Source organism: Caretta caretta, chromosome 27 (genome assembly GCF_965140235.1).
Source record: "Caretta caretta isolate rCarCar2 chromosome 27, rCarCar1.hap1, whole genome shotgun sequence".
NCBI classification, from domain to species: Eukaryota; Metazoa; Chordata; order Testudines; family Cheloniidae; genus Caretta; species Caretta caretta.
In genome coordinates, this window is record NC_134232.1 from 9,510,568 (window position 1) to 9,531,511 (window position 20,944).

At 42.6% G+C, this 20,944-nt stretch overlaps 1 long non-coding RNA gene across 1 annotated transcript; it reads left to right on the forward strand.

The window, feature by feature from the left end:
• The first annotated feature begins 35 nt into the window (after positions 1–35).
• Positions 36–18,972, forward strand: LOC125626796 (uncharacterized). Its single transcript, XR_012666182.1, has 5 exons — positions 36–353; positions 6,721–6,808; positions 17,207–17,386; positions 18,328–18,465; positions 18,713–18,972. It is a non-coding gene; the product is annotated as an uncharacterized LOC125626796 (long non-coding RNA).
• The last annotated feature ends 1,972 nt before the right edge of the window (positions 18,973–20,944 follow it).

Sequence of the window (20,944 nt, forward strand, 5' to 3'; positions counted from 1 at the left end):
CTCGCATCTAGCCTCACGCCAGCGGCCGCCGCCATCTTGGATTCGGACAGGTAGCGTCAGGCTCTGTTGACGATGACGCTGGTGGCAGCCATTTTGGATGTGGGCACTGATATTTCCAGGTGGGGGGGGCAGCCCGCCATCTTGGTTTAGGGCATTAAGAAGGATTCGACCCTGTTGGCGCTCAAAGTTTGAAGGGACGCTGCGGACTCGGACACGATGTATTCCAAGGAGCCTGATGTCTGGGATGGATTGGGGCAGCCCCCGACTGCCTCTGAGGCCATGACCGGCTATCTTGGATGCTGTCACTAGAGCCCCTTGCTGGTTTCATTGATCGATTCGGTGGGAGTAGGTCGGTGAGTATCGACGATTTCCCTTTGGGAGGTGGGAGAGTGAGGTATTGTGGTCTCGGTACTGCACCTTGCCTTCCTCTCTTTCTGAACACTGGGGGCTTATGGGACTTCATCCCTGGGCTCTGTCTCCTCCAGACTGAGTCGGGTATCTGCTGCTGAGGCGGGGTAGGACAGGGGCTGTCAGGGGGAACTGGGAAACTGGCCTCCTGAGTTCTTTTTTACCCAGCTTGGGGTGGCACCGTGAGTTGGTGGATGGAGCACGTCACTAGGAGACCAGTGCTTATTGTAGGTTTGGGGCCTTAGGGTACTTTTCACATGAGAACTCACAAATGATAGCCCTTTCCTATTTCAGTGAGCCAACACAAAAAAGTCAAATTTCAGGGGCTTAAAAAAATGGCCCACGATTATATAGGCTACTATAGAAAGTCACGTACAGACATGAAAGTCGCTATTTTACAACAAAGAAACTTCAAATCCAGACTCCAGGGAGAAACTGCTGAATTGGAATTCATTTGCAAATTGGATACAATTAACTTAGGCTTGAATAGAGACTGGGAGTGGCTTAGTCATTATGCAAGGTAGCCTATTTCCCCTTGTCCCCCCCCCCCCACATTCTTGTTAAACCCTGGATTTGTGCTGGAAATGGCCCACCTTGATTATCATACGCAATGTAAGGAGAGTGGTCACTTTGGATAAGCTATTACCAGCATCCGATGAAGTGAGCTGTAGCTCACGAAAGCTCATGCTCAAATAAATTGGTTAGTCTCTAAGGTGCCTCAAGTACTCCTTTTCTTTCTACCAGCAGGAGAGTTAGTTTGTGTGTGTAGGGCGGGGCGGGGGGGGGGGGGGTGAGACAACCTGGATTTGTGCTGGAAATGGCCCAACTTGATTATCATACACATTGTAAGGAGAGTGATCACTTTAGATAAGGTTTCAGAGGAACAGCCGTGTTAGTCTGTATTCGCAAAAAGAAAAGGAGTACTTGTGGCACCTTAGAGACTAACCAATTTATTTGAGCATGAGCTTTCGTGAGCCACAGCTCACTTCATCAGATGTGTACCGTGGAAACACATCCACGGTACACATCTGATGAAGTGAGCTGTGGCTCACGAAAGCTCATGCTCAAATAAATTGGTTAGTCTCTAAGGTGCCACAAGTACTCCTTTTCACTTTAGATAAGCTATTACCAGCAGGAGAGTGGGGTGGGAGGAGGTATTTTTTCATGCTTTGTGTGTATATAATAAGATCTTCTAAACTTTCCACAGTATGCATCCGATGAAGTGAGCTGTAGCTCACAAAAGCTTATGCTCAAATAAATTGGTTAGTCTCTAAGGTGCCACAAGTACTCCTTTTCTTTTTGCGAATACAGACTAACACGGCTGTTACTCTGAAACCTATGGAAAGTCACTTAGGCACTTTTGAAAATTTTGCCCATAGTGATGATTAGGGTGAAATTTTGCAAAAATAAACAAAAAAAAAACTCAGAACCCCAGTTCCCCCTTTACTATTTTCACACTTTGCTGTTCCTTAATCTGGCATTGAGATGCTGTCTGATAAAGTCACTTTACCTTTCCATGTCTCACTTTTCCCACCTTTCAAATAAGGATAATAATACTTCCTATAATGGATTGTAGGAATAACCCATTAATTTTTGCAATATGCCTAATAGATTAAGTAAAATCTACATTAATAATTATTTATTTATTATTTTGTTATGTTTTGCTGTTACAAACCTGAGAAGGAGAGAACTCTGTCAAATGGAACGTTTGTGTGCCAGTCACAAATAATGAAAAAGATTAAAAGAAATGGGGGAAATGTTATTAGATTTTTAAAATGGCAATTCCCACTAAATTATTATTGGTATGGGTAAACAGTTAATGAGCTAAAAGGTCATTGTGAGGTTTGTTTATCACTAAAATAATACTTGATGTTGTTTCTATTTCATTAGCACCATATGGCAGTAGGAAGATCTCCGAGTACTTTTTCAAAGAAACAAGCAAAAAAACCCCTCTCAACAGTCTTATGGGGTATTCTAGTTAAGGCCAGACCCACCCTAGAAACTTTTGCCATTATAGCATTTTTATACCAGCAAAAAGCCTTAGTGTAGACACAGTTATGTTGGCAAAAAAATCATATTTTTGGGGGGAAGCTGGGTAGGAGCTATCCATTGCACTTCTACTGCAGGGAGATGGGGCCTTGCTGGTATAGTTATACCAGAAAATCCTTTCTAGCATAGACAATGCTTAAATGTTATCCCTATTTCTAGAAATATAACAGAACGCCACTAGCTGTCACCTTCAGCCCCCAACTAAAATCTCTCCAGCGCATCATCAAAGATTTACAACCTATCCTGAAAAATGATCCCTCTCTCTCACAGATCTTGGGAGACAGACCAGTCCTCGCTTACAGACAGCCCCCTAACCTGAAGCAAATACTCACCAGCAACCACACACCACAGAACAAAAACACTAACCCAGGAACCTATCCTTGCAACAAAGCCCGATGCCAACTCTGTCCACATATTTATTCAAGGGGCACCATCATAGGACCTAATCACATTATCCATGCCATCAGGGGCTCGTTCACCTGCACATTTACCAATGTAATATATGCCATCATGTGCCAGCAATGCCCCTCTGCCATGTACATTGGCCAAACCGGACAGTCTCTATGCAAAAGAATAAATGGACACAAATCTGACATCAGGAATCATAACATTCAAAAACCGGTAGGAGAACACTTCAACCTCTGTGGCCACTCAGTAAAAGATTTAAGGGTGGCAATTTTGTAACAGAAAAGCTTCAAAACCAGACTCCAACAAGAAACTGCTGAGCTTGAATTAATATGCAAACTAGATACCATTAACTTGGGTTTGAATAGAGACTGGGAGTGGCTGGGTCACACACATTGAATGTATTTCCTTAAGTTAAGTATCCTCACACCTTCTTGTCAACTGTCTAAATGGGCCATCTTGATTATCACTGAAAGTTTTTTTTTTCCTCCTGCTGATAATAGCTCATCTTAACTAATTTGCCTCTCATAGTTTGTATGGTAACTTCCAACTCGTCTGTGTGTGTGTATCTTACTTTATGTTCCATTCTGTGCATCCGATGAAGTGAGCTGTAGCTCATGAAAGCTTATGCTCTAATAAATTTGTTAGTCTCTAAGGTGCCACAAGTACTCCTGTTCTATTTCTGCTGATGATGAGTGACCTATCTCCTCCAAATCCTAACCTTACAAAAACAGGTTGTTTCCTTCCAACCCAAACAAATCATGATGTTTGGAGGACTTAAAAATTCTAAAAAGAACAGGAGCTGGATGTTCTTCTGTAATCTTGATATTTGATGCATTTGAAGACAGGTTATGGGATCTAAAAGAAAGGTCTTGATCATTTGTGGTCACCTTTTCATTTTTGCCAAAGTGTGAACTCTGGTGTTTTGGCCCAATTCTAATGTGGGCAGTTATATTCTGCCTCACTTAAATCCTCTTTCAGGTTCAATTGGATAAAGAAGCCTTTGCTAAACTGTTGTATAGTGTTCCTGCACATTACTAAACACTGCCACATCCCACTCCAGCAGTTGCTGTATTTCAGTGTTGGGTGAATGATTTCTCTGTACAGCTTGTACATCAGTTATAGTTTGTAAAGTGTTTTGAGATCAGTCTGGCTGAAAACTTCTGTAGAACTGAAGCTCTGTTAAATGTGCATCTGACACCTGTGACTTATGATTTTTGTGGAATGTTGCTTAAGTTAACTTCTTGCAAATGTGCACATCCTGTCACGTTACATACTTCTCTGGAAGTGTCTGTGCTGACAGGAAACTATTGGCTAAATGGGACAGACAATCCTGCTGTGACAAGACTAGATTCAAGTTTCTTTGCAGAAATTAATAACCAGTGAAGCTAAACAGCATTTTGCAAATTGCTTAGAAAATTGCTGTATGATCCTGATATTATAATTGTCTGTTGCTCCCAAGGGACAAGAACTGTAGAATTGAGAACAAAGTTCATTTTGTGGCCAAAGAGACATTAATTTCCATATTTAACATGGCCAGGGCTTTATTGTAGTTATAGTTGCATCTTGTTGTTATGGCAGCAGAGCTCTCTAAGCAACATACAGTGTATATAACCATGATTAGAGTTGGTTTATTAGGCTGTTCCTGCTCTGTATCTCCAGAGTCAATATTCACTTAGAAGTAAGAGTCAGGATCCTGTGACTGGCTGTGCTCTAAGTGAATGGAAAGTCTATTTCTGAGAGTCTTTATTTGCAGTTCTCCAATGTGTAATATTCTGCACTTAGCCATAATGTTTCAGTTGGGAATCTCAAAGCATTTCACAAAAGGGGGTAGGTATTTGACTACATTATAGAGATGGTGAAACTGAGACGCTGAAGTTCAGCAATTTGCTCAAATACTACAGAACTTGGAATCTAGGCCTCCAATCTCCTAACAGCAACACTGGCTCACTTCAATAGTTCTTAAAATAATTAGTCCTAGGGGAATTCTGTGCCAAAAAATTCTGTGCATGATATTTTCAAATTCTGCATATTTTATTTGTCAAAATAACACAAATATAATCATGCCAGTTTCAATTATTTTGATAATTTATTTCAAAATACCTGTCTATAACAGTACAGACAACAAAAAAGATTCAGGAAATGTTTTTTGACAAATAGATTCCTTACTAGGCATATTAATACAGAACTTTGAGTAATAATTTATTTAAAATACAATACAGAAAAGTATTTCCTGCACCCCTCAGAAGCCGTGCAAAGGCTTGGGGTAATGGGGGAGATGAGGGAGAGGGAAGTAATTGCTGGGAAGGAGCCTGGGAGTGAAATTGAAGGGTTGTTTGGATTTGGGTGGGAGAAGTTTTTTGGGAGGGGGATTGTTAGAGGGTTGGGGAGCCTCCCCCTTACAGACCCTGTCTGACCTCTAGCCTCTCCCATAGGGGCAGATGTGCCTGAATCAATTCCTGTGTGTCCCACCACCCTTCCTCCCCATCCCTCAAGGAATCAGTTCTGAAGCACTTAGAGGAGAGGAATGTGATCAGGAACAGTCAGCATGGATTCACCAAGGGCAAGTCATGCCTGACTAATCTAATTGCCTTCTATGACGGGATAACTGGCTCTGTGGATGAGGGGAAAGCAGTGGACGTGTTGTTCCTTGACTTTAGCAAAGTTTTTGACATGGTCTCCCACAGTATTCTTGCCAGCAAGTTAGAGAAGTATGGGCTGGATGAATGGACTATAAGGTGGATAGAAAGTTGGCTAGATTGTCAGGCTCAACGGGTAGTCATCAACGGCTCCATGTCTCGTTGGCAGCCGGTATCAAGTGGAGTGCCCCAAGGGTCAATCCTGGGGCCGGTTTTGTTCAATATCTTCATAAATGATCTGGAGGATGGTGTGGATTGCACCCTCAGCAAATTTGCAGATGACACTAAACTGGGAGGCGAGGTAGATGCACTGGAGGGTAGGGATAGGATACAGAGGGCCCTAGACAAATTAGAGGATTGGGCCAAAAGAAATCTGCTGAGGTTCAACAAGGACAAGTGCAGAGTCCTGCACTTAGGATGGAAGAAACCCATACACCGCTACAGACTAGGGACCGAATGGCTTGGCAGCAGTTCTGCAGAAAAGGACCTAGGGGTTACAGTGGACGAGAAGCTGGATATGAGTCAACAGTGTGCCCTTGTTGCCAAGAAGGCCAATGGCATTTTGGGATGTATAAGTAGGGGCATAGCGAGCAGATCGAGGGACGTGATCGTTCCCCTCTATTCGACATTGGTGAGGCCTGATCTGGAGTACTGTGTCCAGTTTTGGGCCCCACACTACAAGAAGGATGTGGAAAAATTGGAAAGAGTCCAGTAGAGGGCAACAAAAATGATTAGGGGTCTGGAACACATGACTTATGAGGAGAGGCTGAGGGAACTGGATTGTTTAGTCTGCGGAAGAGAAGAATGAGGGGGGATTTGATAGCTGCTTTCAACTGCCTGAAAGGGGGTTCCAAAGAGGATGGATCTAGACTGTTCTCGGTGGTAGCAGATGACAGAACAAGGAGTAATGGTCTCAAGTTGACCTCCTGAGGTCCCTTTCAACTCTGATATTCTATGATCCCCATGTTTCCTTGCATCCCCTGCCCATCATGTGTCAATGGATCCCACAGCCACCCCTCCCCTCCTTCCTTCTGTCCCCATGTGTCCCTGTACCTCCACTCATCCACCCCTCCTCCCTCATTCCCATGTGTCCCTGCACCTCCTATTCCCCCTCCCCGCCCCCAGTAGCAAATAGTATGAGGATGATTGACAATACCCCTATTTTTACGAAGTATGTGTGAATGGAAAAAACACATTTTCTTTCTGTAAATTGTTATAGGTTATGTTCAGGTGCCTGATGAGAAAGGAAGATAGAGGCCTTCATTGCTGAGTTTTTCCATCCTCTGTTGGAAGGAGGAAGGGACCAGGTAATGATTGTTATGCTGCAGCTTACCAGAACTTTTCTCACACAGATAAATCTATGATGGAGCTAATTTTAGGGACTGGGTGGCTCAGGGGATTGGTAATGGGATACAGAGGCTTTTGCTGTCTGCCTGCTAGTTCAAAATCCAGTTCAAGTTGGGAATGTCTGGAAAATGTAAAATCTGATGGCTATTCAGTGACTTGTGTGTGGAGCATGTTCAAGGTCCCTGTCCCACTCCTCTCAAAAAATCAACTATCACTAGTTCTGATCAGTAAAGTGGTATGTATTGGGGTGAGGTGCATGATCCAGGGAGCTGTAGATCAGTACTGAGGTGAATTGACAGAGCTATATAGTAAAAGTTCGTTTTGCCTGCCCAGGATATGCTTGATTCAAACCTTAGTACAATCAGTCTCTTTAACTAGCACAGATTGATTGACCTTTTAAAGGTGTATTAGGGAGAGGCTTTGTGGAGGACATTCGTCTATTTCTTTTTTGGCCATTTTGTTTAAATAAATTCCCTTGCATGCAGAGCAGTGGGCTGTGTCAGGAACAAGGATCCTTCTTTCTGTCTGGGTTTTCAAGAGTTACCTTCATCACCTCAGTTTGGAATAAGGCATTTACAGAAGTGTCATTTCTACACTGACTTACCATTACCACTAGGTGTCACTGTATGAAGTGACTTATTCACCCTTCTAAAACAGGGTAGCAAGCTCTTAAATTAAAGGGCTGGATCTGAATTTACTACATGCAATAATCAGATTAACTTTTATCTATTAAGAAAAAACATCTCTGGCTGAGGTTCTGGGGACAGATCCCTGTGGTCCTTTAACCAGGACTGAAAATCTTCCAAGGAAGACCCAGTTTCTGGAGTCACTTTGGGTTAAATTTTCAAAAGCACCTAAATAGTTTAAGAGCCTAAATTCCATTTTCAGGAGTGATGGGGGAACCTCAGTCTCACTGAAAGTAATTGAGATGCATTGTCCAAATCTTAGTAGTACAGCAACTGTCGGAGGTGAAAGGAAAAGCATTCCTGAAAAATGGTGTGACTCTTGAGAAGAAAAAGCAGCCTTCCTAATAACTAGAGAGGCAATGGTATGCAGTGGTTAGGACAGAAGATTGAGAGACTGGAGTTCTGCACCTGGCTCTGTCACAGACTTGCCAAATCACTTAACTCTGTCCTAGGTTACCCACCCATAAAATGGGGATAATACAAACCTACCTTAGCAGGGGAGTCATGAGGCTTAGTACATGTTTGTAAAGTACTTCACGATCTTCAGTTGAAAAGTGCTGTACAAGAAATGTTATATTCTACATTATTCGTTGCCAGGGTGGGGGGGTTATTTTTAGTGAGACATTAAGAGCTCACTTTACCTGCAGCAGCACATTTCGGTGAAGAACATAAGGAAAATCTCTTGGTACCGATGATGCCAGAGTACTTGTGTAGCAGCACAAGACCTACTTTGCCTTTCAGTGACATACTCTCTTATTGTCCAGGGGACAAATTGGCTGGTAACAGTGGATCCTCCGGCCCCAGCCATGGACTTAGCTCTGAGTCATGATCAGCCCTTGGTAGCGTAGGGAGGCTAGATTTTCAGAGCATCCAGAACTTTCTCTACTGGTGCAGTCAAAGGATAAACCCAGCATGTTTTTCCTGGTTTTGCTATCTCTGGAGAGATGCTCCTTGACCTCGGCACCATCTAGCATAGTGGTTAGGCAACTCAGGGTCTCTTATGCCCCTTAATCCCAGGGTAGACAATGGCACTTCCCTTTTCCTTCATCAAGGGAATTTTGTTAATGGTAGCTACCAGATGTCCAGAGACAAAGACCCGTGGGTCCTATCCTGTACTGATCGCCTTATGAGAACCTAATCTGTTTACCCCCTTTTCCAGATCATTTATGAATGTTGAATAGGACTGGTCCCAGAACAGACCCCTTGGGGACACCACTATTTACCTCTTTCCGTTCTGAGAACTGACCATTATTCCTACCCTTTGTTTCCTATCTTTTAACCAAAAAGAAAAGGAGTACTTGTGGCACCTTAGAGACTAACCAATTTATTTGAGCATGAGCTTTCGTGAGCTACAGAGCTGTAGCTCACGAAAGCTCATGCTCAAATAAATTGGTTAGTCTCTAAGGTGCCACAAGTACTCCTTTTCTTTTTGCGAATACAGACTAACACGGCTGTTACTCTGAAACCTATCTTTTAACCAGTTACCAATCCATGAGAGCACCTTCCCTCTTATCCTGTGGCCGCTTACTTTGCGTAAAAGCCTTTGGTGAGGGACCTTGTCAAAGGCTTTCTGAAAATCTAAGTACACTATATCCACTGGATCCCCTTGGTCCACATGCTTGTTAACCTCCTCAAAGAAAATTCTCATAGATTGAGGCATGATTTCCCTTTACTAAAACCATGTTGACTCTTCCTCAACAAATTATGTTCATCTATGTCTGACAATATTGTTCTTTATTATAGTTTCAATCAGTTTGCCCGGTACTGAAGTCAGGCTTACAGGCCTGTAATTGCTAGGATCACCGCTGGAGCCCTTTTAAAAATTAGCCTCACATTAGCTATCTTCCAGTCATCTAGTACAGAAGCTGATTTAAATTATAGTAGTTTTGCAGTTTCACATTTGAGTTCCTTCAGAACTCTTTGGTGAATACCATCTGGTCCTGGTGACTTACTGCTGTTTAATTTATCAATTTGTTCCAAAACCACCTCTAATGATACCTCAATCTGGGACAGTTTCCCAAACCTGAGCCATTCTTTTTAGGTGACAGATCTGAGGATCTCCCTCACATCCTCAGCCATGAAGACAGATGCAAAGAATTCATTTAGTTTCTCCGCAATGGCCTTATCGTTCTTGAGTGCTCCTTTAGCATCTCAATCATCCAGTGGCCCCACTGGTTGTTTAGCAGGCTTCCTGAATCTGATGTACTTAACAATCTATTACTTTTTGAGTCTTCAGCTAACTGTTCCTCAAATTGTTTTTTAGCCTTCCTAATTGTATTTTTACACTTAATTTGCCAGTGTTTATGCTCCTTTCTATTTTCCTCACTAGGATTTTACTTCCACTTTTTAAAGGATGCCTTTTTGCCTCTCACTGCTTCTTTTACTTTGTTGTTTAGCCACAGTGGCTCTTTTTTGGTTCTCTTACTATGTTTTTTTTAATTTGGGGTATACATTTAAGTTGAGCCTCTATTATGGTGTCTTTAAAAAGTTTCCACGCAACTTGCAGAGATTTCACTTTTGGCACTGTACCCTTTAATTTCTATTTAACTAACCTCATTTTTGTGTAAAAAGAAAAGGAGTACTTGTGGCACCTTAGAGACTAACAAATTTATTTAAGCATAAGCTTTCGTGAGCTACAGCTCACTTCAGTTCCCCTTTTTAAAATTAAATGCTACAGTGTTGGGCCACTGTGGTGTTTTTCCTGCCACAGGGATATTAAATTTAATTATATTATGGTCTCTATTACCAAGTGGTCCAGTCATATTCACCTCTTGGACCTGTGCTCCACTTAGGAGTAAATCAAGAATTGCCTCTTCTCTGGTGGGTTCCAGGACCAGCTGCTCCAAGAAGCAGTCATTTAAGGTGTCAATAGAGCTGCATCAGAAAAGCTGCTCATGTCCTAGCATTATATGCTTGGGAAATTCCCATGCTCTCCTATACTGTCCTTGGAGAGATCTTCAAGTTGTACATGACAAATAGTCATTGTCTTTCACAGAAACATCTCTGCTTCAGGGCTGATGGTGTCTACGTTCTGCCAACTGGATGGCTCTGGCTAGGAATCTTGGGCCTGATTTTTTACTGTCTTGAACCTTGTGTAGTTCTATATACCTGTGCAAATAAGGTGTAAAATGCCAGTGTTCTGATTTGGTAGTTCTTACACCTTCTTCACATGTGTACATAGATGATACAAGGTGCAAAGCAGTAGTGAATCTAATCTGGACTAAAGAGAGTGTATGCAATTTCACAGCCGTAGGCCTGGCTCTTCAAGCTGTTGAGCCTCCACTTCAGTTGGAGTTGAGGGTGTCCAGCACTTCTCAAGGGGCCCTTCGCACGTTTCAGGGTTAGGCCCAGTGTGAGTGAACTTGTGTATATCCCGGACTGTAGCAGTCATGAAGATAGTCTAGGATGTTGGATTCATTTCTATGTTGGCACAGTGTACTTATTCATGGATTTAGTCATGAAAATATTTATCAGCTGTTGCATGCAAAGGAGACTCTAGTTTTGAGAGTATGTGCCTACAGTCCCTTCAGCAAACAGCTGGCTGAGATGGACAGATACCTCTTCTTTCCCTTTCTGCTCTGATTTCCCATGAAGCAGAGGGCAGCTCAGAATCCTTTTGTCTGGCAACGTCAAGTTCCTTTTCCAAGCCAGTTTGAATGTAATAAGGATATGGATTGTAGTGAAAACAATAGCTACAAAAATCTTCAATATCAAGAGACAGTCTTGGCCACCTACCATTTATTAAGTTGGAAGTTTTGCAGGGCACAGCTAGCTTAGGTAGACAAAGGTACTGCAGGAAACTCCAACAGAACCCTTGCAATTACTTTTTCTGCTGTGGCTCTGGCATGCAGGCAGTTCTCCAGAGCCAGCATTTTCTGGCATCCAGGAACAAGGTCCAGGCCAGTTTGGCCCAGCTGACTTTCAGTGTAACGGAAAGCAATCCAGTCTGAGCTTTGCTGAAAGCGGAAAAGTTTTCACTCCGTTATAGAGCCAGATTTCCTGGTTCTTCCCCTGGCTCCAATGTTATAATTGAATTTATTGAATAAGCCCATAATAAATGTAATTTTTGCTAAGCAGGGTCAAAACACCTCATGATGGGCCAAATTTTTTATGCCTTCCCTGCCCAGTGCGCCTCCCCCCTCCTCTCCCCCCAGCTTGGGTGTGTTTTATCCTCTTGGCTGCTTTTGAATTCATGACCTGCTCCTTTAATACATTCCTTCCAGTCTAAGCAGTGCTCTCCAACTGCCTGGCACTGATGTTAATGTCTTGCTTCCTGATCAATCAAGTCCTTTGCACACTTCCTTAAAGGAAAACTCTTCTCATTTTATTCAGTCCAATGGCGCAAACATTCACATGGGTAAGGAACATTTATCACTAGGAATAAAACTTTGACACACGTGGGAAGGGAAATTAAGATGTTTATCCCACTTGGCATTTCTGACTCTGTCCTGTGGGCAGTCATTTTCCCCTAAAATTGACCCAGGCAATGTGGATAATGAGTAGCAGAGACTGTGTAATTTCCTACCAATCTGAATAATGGTTTGACTTTAATAAAGAGAGGAGGGAAGGGGGAAAAAGGGGAAAAAAAAAAGTTTTTAAGATAGTCAATTTCCCTGGAGTCAGTGGGTGTCGTGGGGACAGAATCTGGGTTGCAGTGTTTCAATATTAAAACAGTGGCCCCAATTCCTCATTGTCCTATGCCTTTTGTAGTCACACCAATATGTATAAAATGTTATCAGATCAGACTGCTTGCATTTTAGACCCACTTTACCTTGGATTACATGAGTGCAGTGGTGAGTTGGGCCAGTAACGTCCTTTTTCTAATGAGTGTCAAACTGTTATCAAAGCATGTGGCGAAACGAGATGATAGTTCCTTCCAGTAGGCTTGCACTCTTCAACAAGATGGCCGCCATAGGAGAAGGTTCAGAAATGCCAGCTGGAATTGAAAGTTTATTTGAAAACTCCTGTTTTCAGTTTATTCATGGTTAAACAAAAAAACCCAAATCTTCTTTCCATTGGAACTTCTAGACTGTTATGCTGAGCCAAATGTGGTGTTTTCCTGCAGTATCTGCTCTTCCTATATTCTGCCAGTTACTAAACAATTCATGGGGTCTTAAGCTTTTTCAAAATGAGAAACCCATTTTAATAGAAAAATTGTCATTGGAATCACCTTGCCTCTGTGATAGAATAACATTCCTGTGCCAAATATAGCAGTTTACATGGAAAAGTAACATCAGGAAAATATTTAATGCATGTTTAACTTATTCTAATGCAATTTAGTAGCTAGAAACAAAGCAATCCAACACCAACTGACCAGCCAGCTGCCTGCAGGCCACCAGCTTATGCTCTTTGGATCACAACTGGTCCATAGATAAGCATTTTAATTACAGAGGGTCTCATATACTAGTTCAGAAGCCATGTTTCCCCCCACCCCAGGAATGCAATGCTTCCTCCTGCTGGTTTTTAATTCATTCTCCTAAGCAAGCCATTATTCTGTGACTATTAACACTTTGCATTTAACGTAGCCCCTCTTCTCAAGGGGATCTCAAAGCATTTTAACAAACATTAGTTAAACCTCTGAGGTAGGGTAACCTTTTATACTCATTTTATTGTGGTGCAGTGATTTTTTTTTTTTTTTTCCCTTTCCCTCAGTGTGAGTCAACGGCAGAGTTGGGAACAGAACACGTAAGTGGGGATTTGTCTCATTCTATCCACGGGACAGCATTCCCACACTGTTTCCCTAACAAGACCCTTTATCTTCTGAATCCATGAATTATCTGGCATTGATTCCTCAGTGCTTGACTGGCTTCCTCTCACTGGTGTTATTCTTTATTCATTTACATGCTCCCTTACTGAACTGGCAATGTTTGACATCAGTGATTCCTCTTAAGTGAACTTATTACTTTCTGCTGTATGATAATACATAACTTAGTGCAAATTGTCTGTTTCATAATACATCATCTTACGTTTATTAGGAGTTAATGGCAAAGGTCCCACTGAATTCAGTGTGAGCCGGATCAGACTCTGAAGTGGCTTAGATGTGTGGTGAATAATCTGTCAAAGCCTCTAATTTAAAAAAATAAAATCAGTTATGCTGTTTTACATTCTATAGAGCCTTTCACCTCAAACCATGTGAATATATGAACTGCCCACTAGTGAAAAGCAGCCATCTTTGGGGGATGGGGATAGTAGGCAGGTAGCCATTTTATGTAACAATTTAGAGTGAGAAGAATTTTGTTCAAGGACACTGAGGGAAAGCCTGGTTCATACAAAAACATACCCTTTGAAGTTTCACTTAAAGATCAAGACCTTAAAACTAAGCTTTGTCTCCCTCCCACCCATAGCAAACAGCAAGGAATTTACTTTATCTTATTCGGGGCTTGTGTGATAGACCAGAATGGTGATACTGTAGCTGGATCTGTTCATTCTGAGAGATTTCCAGTTTGCTTGTCAGTCCCTCCAGTGAAGCTGACAGACTCAGAGCCAAGGAGTGGGAGATGGAATAGTTGTTGTTGTTGTGTGTGTGTTTTTTTTTTTTAAGGTGTGACTCAGGGCAATGAGAGGAGGAAAACCTGTTACACACAAATAGACGCTCTTACACATACAGTCTATAAATACTGAGCATAGTGTTGAACAGACTGTGCTTTTTAAAAAGGCTACTCTTTGGGAAAGTATTGACTAGATCAGCACTTTGCTTCAGATACCATGGGACAGATTTGATAGATTCTGAAGCTCTGATGTAGCCTTTGCTCTTCCTTATGAGGTAGCTGGGGTTCTGCAAACAGAGAGATGGGTGAGAATGGTAGTTGGCTGGCTGCAGTAGATTAGTTCTGCTTCTTGACCGTTCAGGATTGGAAGGTTACAGAAATTACAACAGCAGGATTAATAGAAACCAGCAGATCTATTACAATAAACTAAATTTGGGTTCTTAACCTATGGCCCTTTAGCACTCACAATAAGACTACATCACTACTTCTGCTGTTTTACAGCACAGCATTCAGGAACCTCTGTTATGAGGAGACGACTGCATTGTTCAGCTATATTTGAGTGTAGCATCCAGGATCCAGCACATCAGAAACCTTATTGCTAAGGTGCCCCAAGGACTCCTCGTTGTTTTTGCTGACACAGACTAACATGGCTACCCCTCTGAAACCTGCTTTACCTCTGCCATTCTCAGAGCTGTGGCAGTGACTTCTGGAAGTGCAGCAGCTCTTGAAGAGGTCCAGAATGCACAGCATTTAGACGTTTGCTTCTGTCACAATAGACCCAAACCTTCCATCCTGGGCTGATTTGATGAGATTGAGGTGAGATTTTAAAATAGCTGCAGCCCTCTTGATGGATAAAAATTAGTTGTTTTCCCATTGTGGGGTAAATTAAAACCAACTATTTTTAGCAGGATGCCAAATACTGCAGCTGTCCACCTTGTTAATGATCAACTCAATCCCACTCCTAACCATCTTCCTTCCTTACAGTTCTTTTCTCCTCTTCTTGGGGATCTCTGCCTAAAAGTCTTACAGGCAGTAGAGGTAGTAAGCTTAGAAGCATTGGCAGAACGAAGTAAAACATGGTCCCAGGAGACCCTATAGGTAAGGCACTGTAGCTATGTCACTGTATTCTCATAGTGTAGATGCTTTCTACAGTGACGGAACGTTTTTTTTTTTCTTTCCCCATTGCTGTCGGAACTCCATCTCCCTGAGTGACAGTAGCTAGGTCAAAAGAAACAGTCTTCCGTCAACCTAGCTGCATCTACACTACGGATCAGCTCATCGTAGCTACAGCGTTCAAGGGTGTGGATTTTTCACATCCCTGAGAGCTGTAGCAGTGTCAACGTAACTTTTGAGTGAAGACCAGGCCTAAGGATCTAGAGGAGGAAGAAACAACTTGGTGGGGAAGACTGGATCAAATTGGGAAGATGATCTGAGGCAGTGCTTCTCCTCAAAGTAGCAAAGCTAAGCTGCATCCCATTGCAGCCTGCAAACACCCCGGCAGTATTTATAACACACGATATGGTTAACTCTGGCACTGTGACACATTTGTATTACCTCTGTTATGCCAGAGTGAAACAGCATGGAAACACCAGTGCTGAGGTGGCATGAGGTATGATAGTTTTTGATTTGTGTCCAGGTGTAGAAATTGTTTAAAGGGTGAGTTTGAACTTTCACAAGGTGTGGACTGATTAAATGATCAAGGATTAATAGAAGGGTGAAGCTACCAGTCAAAAGCTGTGACAAGAGGAATGCAGTCACAGTTGCCTCTAGTCAGCATTCCTAATTCCATTCTTCACTGTTTTCTTATGATGGAGCTGTTCTCTTACCCACGTGCCCTCGTCAGTTCCTACTCCATTCTTCTTTCTTATATCTTGGCACTCCCAGCTGACATACATGCATCTCCTGTTCCTTTGACACTATTCCATGTGGACCTTGATAGTTAAGTGTTGTTGTTTCCAGGGCCAGTGGTTTGCTATTGAGAAGGTTTTGTGTACAGAAAGGCAGAAACAGCCTAGAAGAGACTGTCTTTAACAGATTTTACTCCTAATTTCATACACACATTTTGAAGGGGTGGGGGGATTCTGTGTAGTCTACCAGGAGAACAAGCTCAAGGGATCTCTAATTAACAGGAAGTTAAGGTACTGGTATGAGGTCTTAGGTGAATTGAGGAGAACCTGTAGAAACAGCATCTAGCAGAAGAGAGCCATCTGGGAATATGTAGCATAATTTTTCCCCTGCCTTCAAGAGAGTGGTGCTGTGAATAAGGTCACTAGTGTGTCCTTCTGGGAGAGGCTGGGACTAAAGTATTATTATTAATTAATTAATTTTATTTATTATCATTATCATCTCTATGAATTATTTGTATTACTGTAGCACCTAGGGACCCCAGTCATGGACCAGAACCCCAGGTAGTACTGTAGGCGTTTTACAAAAAGATGGCAGTTTGAGAAAATGCAAATGGAGATCCTAAATCATTCCTGCCCATGAAGGGGTAGGATTGGAGTAGATGTGAGCTCACAGTACCATGTGCTAGGAGAGGGTAGGCCGGTGGTATCTGTGAGCTCCCATACAGGGACTGATTCTACAGTACCAGTAGTTAGGAGTGATTGGACTAGGAAATTTTATGGGGGATGGCGGTGGGTGGCTGTGTATATATATATTTTTTTCTTTTAAAATTGTTAGTAACAAAATTGTAGCTTATATTTCATCTGTGCTTCATTTACAAGATTCATTCTATGTGTCTGTCATTCCTTCATTAACTGAAGTATTGCAACATACACATGCACACCCTTAGTAAGAGGAGTTCTTCTTGAAATAAGAAGACGATTGCCTTCAATGCAAGAGTTATGTCCTGAGTGTTCCCTATGCAAATTGAAGCAGCAGGCCTTGTGAGAAGGGAGATACAGGAAGACAATGAAGAACACTGTTCTGATGAAGTGAGCTGTAGCTCACGAAAGCTCATGCTCAAATAAATTGGTTAGTCTCTAAGGTGCCACAAGTACTCCTTTTCTTTTTGCGAATACAGACTAACACGGCTGTTCCTCTGAAAACTGTTCTGCTGTGATATCCACTAAAGGAGGTCAGCTGCTCACTCCTGTCACATAACATTTTCTTGTCTCCAGAAAGGTTGGAGTAGAGCTAGGCTGCTTTGCCACCTCACTCCTTTCCCCTCTCTCTTATCTAGTTAAGCCACAGCTTCCCAGGCTCTGCTGCGTCTGCATGAGATATGCATACCACACCCGTCTCTCAGCACACCAACCATCCCCTCCTGAAGGCATCCATGGGAAATCAGAAAAATGATGTCTGAAACCATTAGACAGAATCTGATCCCAGGGTGGGCCAGGACAGGATTACAAGAGCCACTGTAAGTTTTTTTTATAACAAAATGTCTCTTGGCTTGAAGTTTGATCACATACCTTTCAGTTCGGACTAGGACACAAAACTATATGTTGCGTAATAGCTTTCATACAAAATGTGTGAAATATAACTACAAAGTTCAAATGAAAGCAAGAGCCGGAAAGATGATCCCAAACGATATTTGAGAATTGAGCAGGTGAGTGGGGTGGTGGAATAAGAGACAAAGAGGTGAAAGGCTCTTCCAGGCAGTGGGAGATGCAAGGGAGAAGGTCCTTGCACCTGAAGGGGTGAAGGAATGGAGAAGTAGATTAGTTCTAGGAATCACGTTTTCAAAGTAGCTCAGGACCAGATGTCTCAAATAATTCCAGATGTTCAGCCCCTACAGTTGGAGGACCAGACTTTCAGCACCCAGCAGCTCACATTGTGGCACTTTTATGAACAGCTTTGCAAAAGAACTCTGCATCCAAAATCCAGAGTAATGGTGAAAATTTGGCTCTGACTCTGGGTGCTGAGCTCTCTTTAAAACTCTGGCCTACTATAGTGGAAGGGGTAGGGAGGGGAATAGAAGTGGATAAATCCTGTGCGGAAATAAAATACAATTCTAAATATCAGTTCTGCAGTCAGACTTGTGCGAGCAGACTCTTGCACCCATGCAGAGCCTTTGAGTTTACATGTGAGTGTAGGAGGTCTGCCTGCCTGCATGGATCTGATTTGCAGGATTGGATCTTATTTTTGTACGGAATAGAGTTATTTTCAAAGAAAATGAGTTAGCTAATTCCAGCTATCAGACAGTAAATGGTGTAAATTGCAGAAAACTGGTGCGAAGGCGTTGTATAGTGAATAAGTTTAAAACAATAAGTGAGGCCAATAGAGGAACAAGCTATTCAATATGATTAATAAGAAGTTTGCGCTGATGTGCTATGTGTCTCAAATAATTCCTTATTTTAGAACATTCAGGGTCCCACTTAAACTCTCCAAATCCAGGAGAAACCACGCTGCAGCTGCCATGCCATCACTTAAACCCTGTGTACTGCTAGCCACCATCACGGCAGAGAAGATGCACCAGGCACAAGACCAAGAGTACATGTGAGTCTTGCATACCTGGCCTGTGACTGTATGGAGTAGCTACCCTGCTTTGTTGTCCCTCTGTTGTGGTACCCATGATGTATTGGTTTTTCCACTGCCTAGAGTCTCTGGCAGTACCCCAGTACAAGATAGTTAAAGGGGGGGTGTCTGCATTTTCTGGCTTTTTTTGAGGTTCATTAATGCTGTTTGAACATATTTAAAATGTAGCTTAATTTCCTGTGTGTATTTGTTTCTATCTTTTCCTTAGAACATCCAAAGAGAGTAAGCTGGGAGTATAAAGCAGAATGGAACCAAATTCATCCACTGCAGTTGACGGTTACACTAGGGTCTGAATTTGGCTCAGTGTATTTAACCACATTCACCATGTTCCTGTGATACAGCTTTTAAATATTTTATATGATTTGGATCTTGTGTGATTTCTTTTAAACTTGTAGATTTAGAGGTGCCTGGAATGCTGTGGCAGGTAGGTGATATCAAAATAAAATATATTAGTAATATGGGGCCTAACTTTGAGGTCTGTCTGTTCATTCCATAGGCTTTGACCTATGTGTATTATCACCGTGTATTCACATGATGGACTAACAAACTGGATCATCTTGGATTTTTTCTTATTCTCTACAGGCGGCCCAATGGTCCTGTTTTTCCCCCAACATTTAACCCTTCCATTATTATTAAAGCCCTACACTACAGCGATCTCCCTTCAGGCAGGGAGTGGGGCATTGGATGGGACAATCTTTGGAAGCTACAAGTGCTGCTCCTTCATTTAAGTAGAGCCACTTCCAGAATCTGTACTCCTAGGGGCTTGATCCTGCAAGTAGCACAGTATCTCCTGGAGATACTGAATGTAGTCAGCCCATTAAAGTCCATTTGAGTTGAGGGCACTCTGCAGATTGGAGGATTTGCATCTAAAGAGAAAGGGTCTGATCCCTTTGGCAACAGGAGCTGGATTAGACCCTAAAACCTGGACTGGGAGTCAATTCTGGAGGTACAGAACATCCTCACTAATGGTTTGTGTACTTGGCATCAGCATGAGTTACTCTGGTTTGAAAAAAGAAAAGGAGTACTTGTGGCACCTTAGAGACTAACCAATTTATTTGAGCATGAGCTTTCGTGAGCTACAGCTCACTTCATCAGATGTATACCATGGAAACTACAGCAGACTTTATATACACACCGTGAATATGAAACAATACCTCCTCCCACCCCACTGTCCTGCTGGTAATAGCTTATCTAAAGTGATCAACAGGTGGGCCGTTTCCAGCACAAATCCAGGTTTTCTCACCCTCCACCCCCCCACACAAATTCACTCTCCTGCTGGTGCTAGCCCATCCAAAGTGACAACTCTTTACATAATCAAGTCGGGCTATTTCCTGCATAGATCAAGGTTTTCTCACATCCCCCCCACCCCCATACACACACAAACTCACTCTCCTGCTGGTAATAGCTCATCTAAACTGACCACTCTCCAAGTTTAAATCCAAGTTAAACCAGAACATCTGGGGGGGGGGGGGGGGGGTAGGAAAAAACAAGAGGAAACAGGCTACCTTGCATAATGACTTAGCCACTCCCAGTCTCTATTTAAGCCTAAATTAATAGTATCCAATTTGCAAATGAATTCCAATTCAGCAGTTTCTCGCTGGAGTCTGGATTTGAAGTTTTTTTGTTTTAAGATAGCGACCTTCATGTCTGTGATTGCGTGACCAGAGAGATTGAAGTGTTCTCCGACTGGTTTATGAATGTTATAATTCTTGACATCTGATTTGTGTCCATTTATTCTTTTACGTAGAGACTGTCCAGTTTGACCAATGTACATGGCAGAGGGGCATTGCTGGCACATGATGGCATATATCACATTGGTGGATGTGCAGGTGAACGAGCCTCTGATAGCGTGGCTGATGTTATTAGGCCCTGTGATGGTGTCCCCTGAATAGATATGTGGGCACAATTGGCAACGGGCTTTGTTGCAAGGATAAGTTCCTGGGTTAGTGGTTCTGTTGTGTGGTATGTGGTTGTTGGTGAGTATTTGCTTCAGGTTGCGGGGCTGTCTGTAGGCAAGGACTGGCCTGTCTCCCAAGACTTGTGAGAGTGTTGGGTCATCCTTTAGGATAGGTTGTAGATCCCTAATAATGCGTTGGAGGGGTTTTAGTTGGGGGCTGAAGGTGACCGCTAGTGGCGTTCTGTTATTTTCTTTGTTAGGCCTGTCCTGTAGTAGGTAACTTCTGGGAACTCTTCTGGCTCTATCAATCTGTTTCTTTACTTCTGCAGGTGGGTATTGTAGTTGTAAGAAAGCTTGACAGAGATCTTGTAGGTGTTTGTCTCTGTCTGAGGGGTTGGAGCAAATGCGGTTGTATCGCAGAGCTTGGCTGTAGACGATGGATCGTGTGGTGTGGTCAGGGTGAAAGCTGGAGGCATGCAGGTAGGAATAGCGGTCAGTAGGTTTCCGGTATAGGGTGGTGTTTATGTGGCCATTGTTTATTAG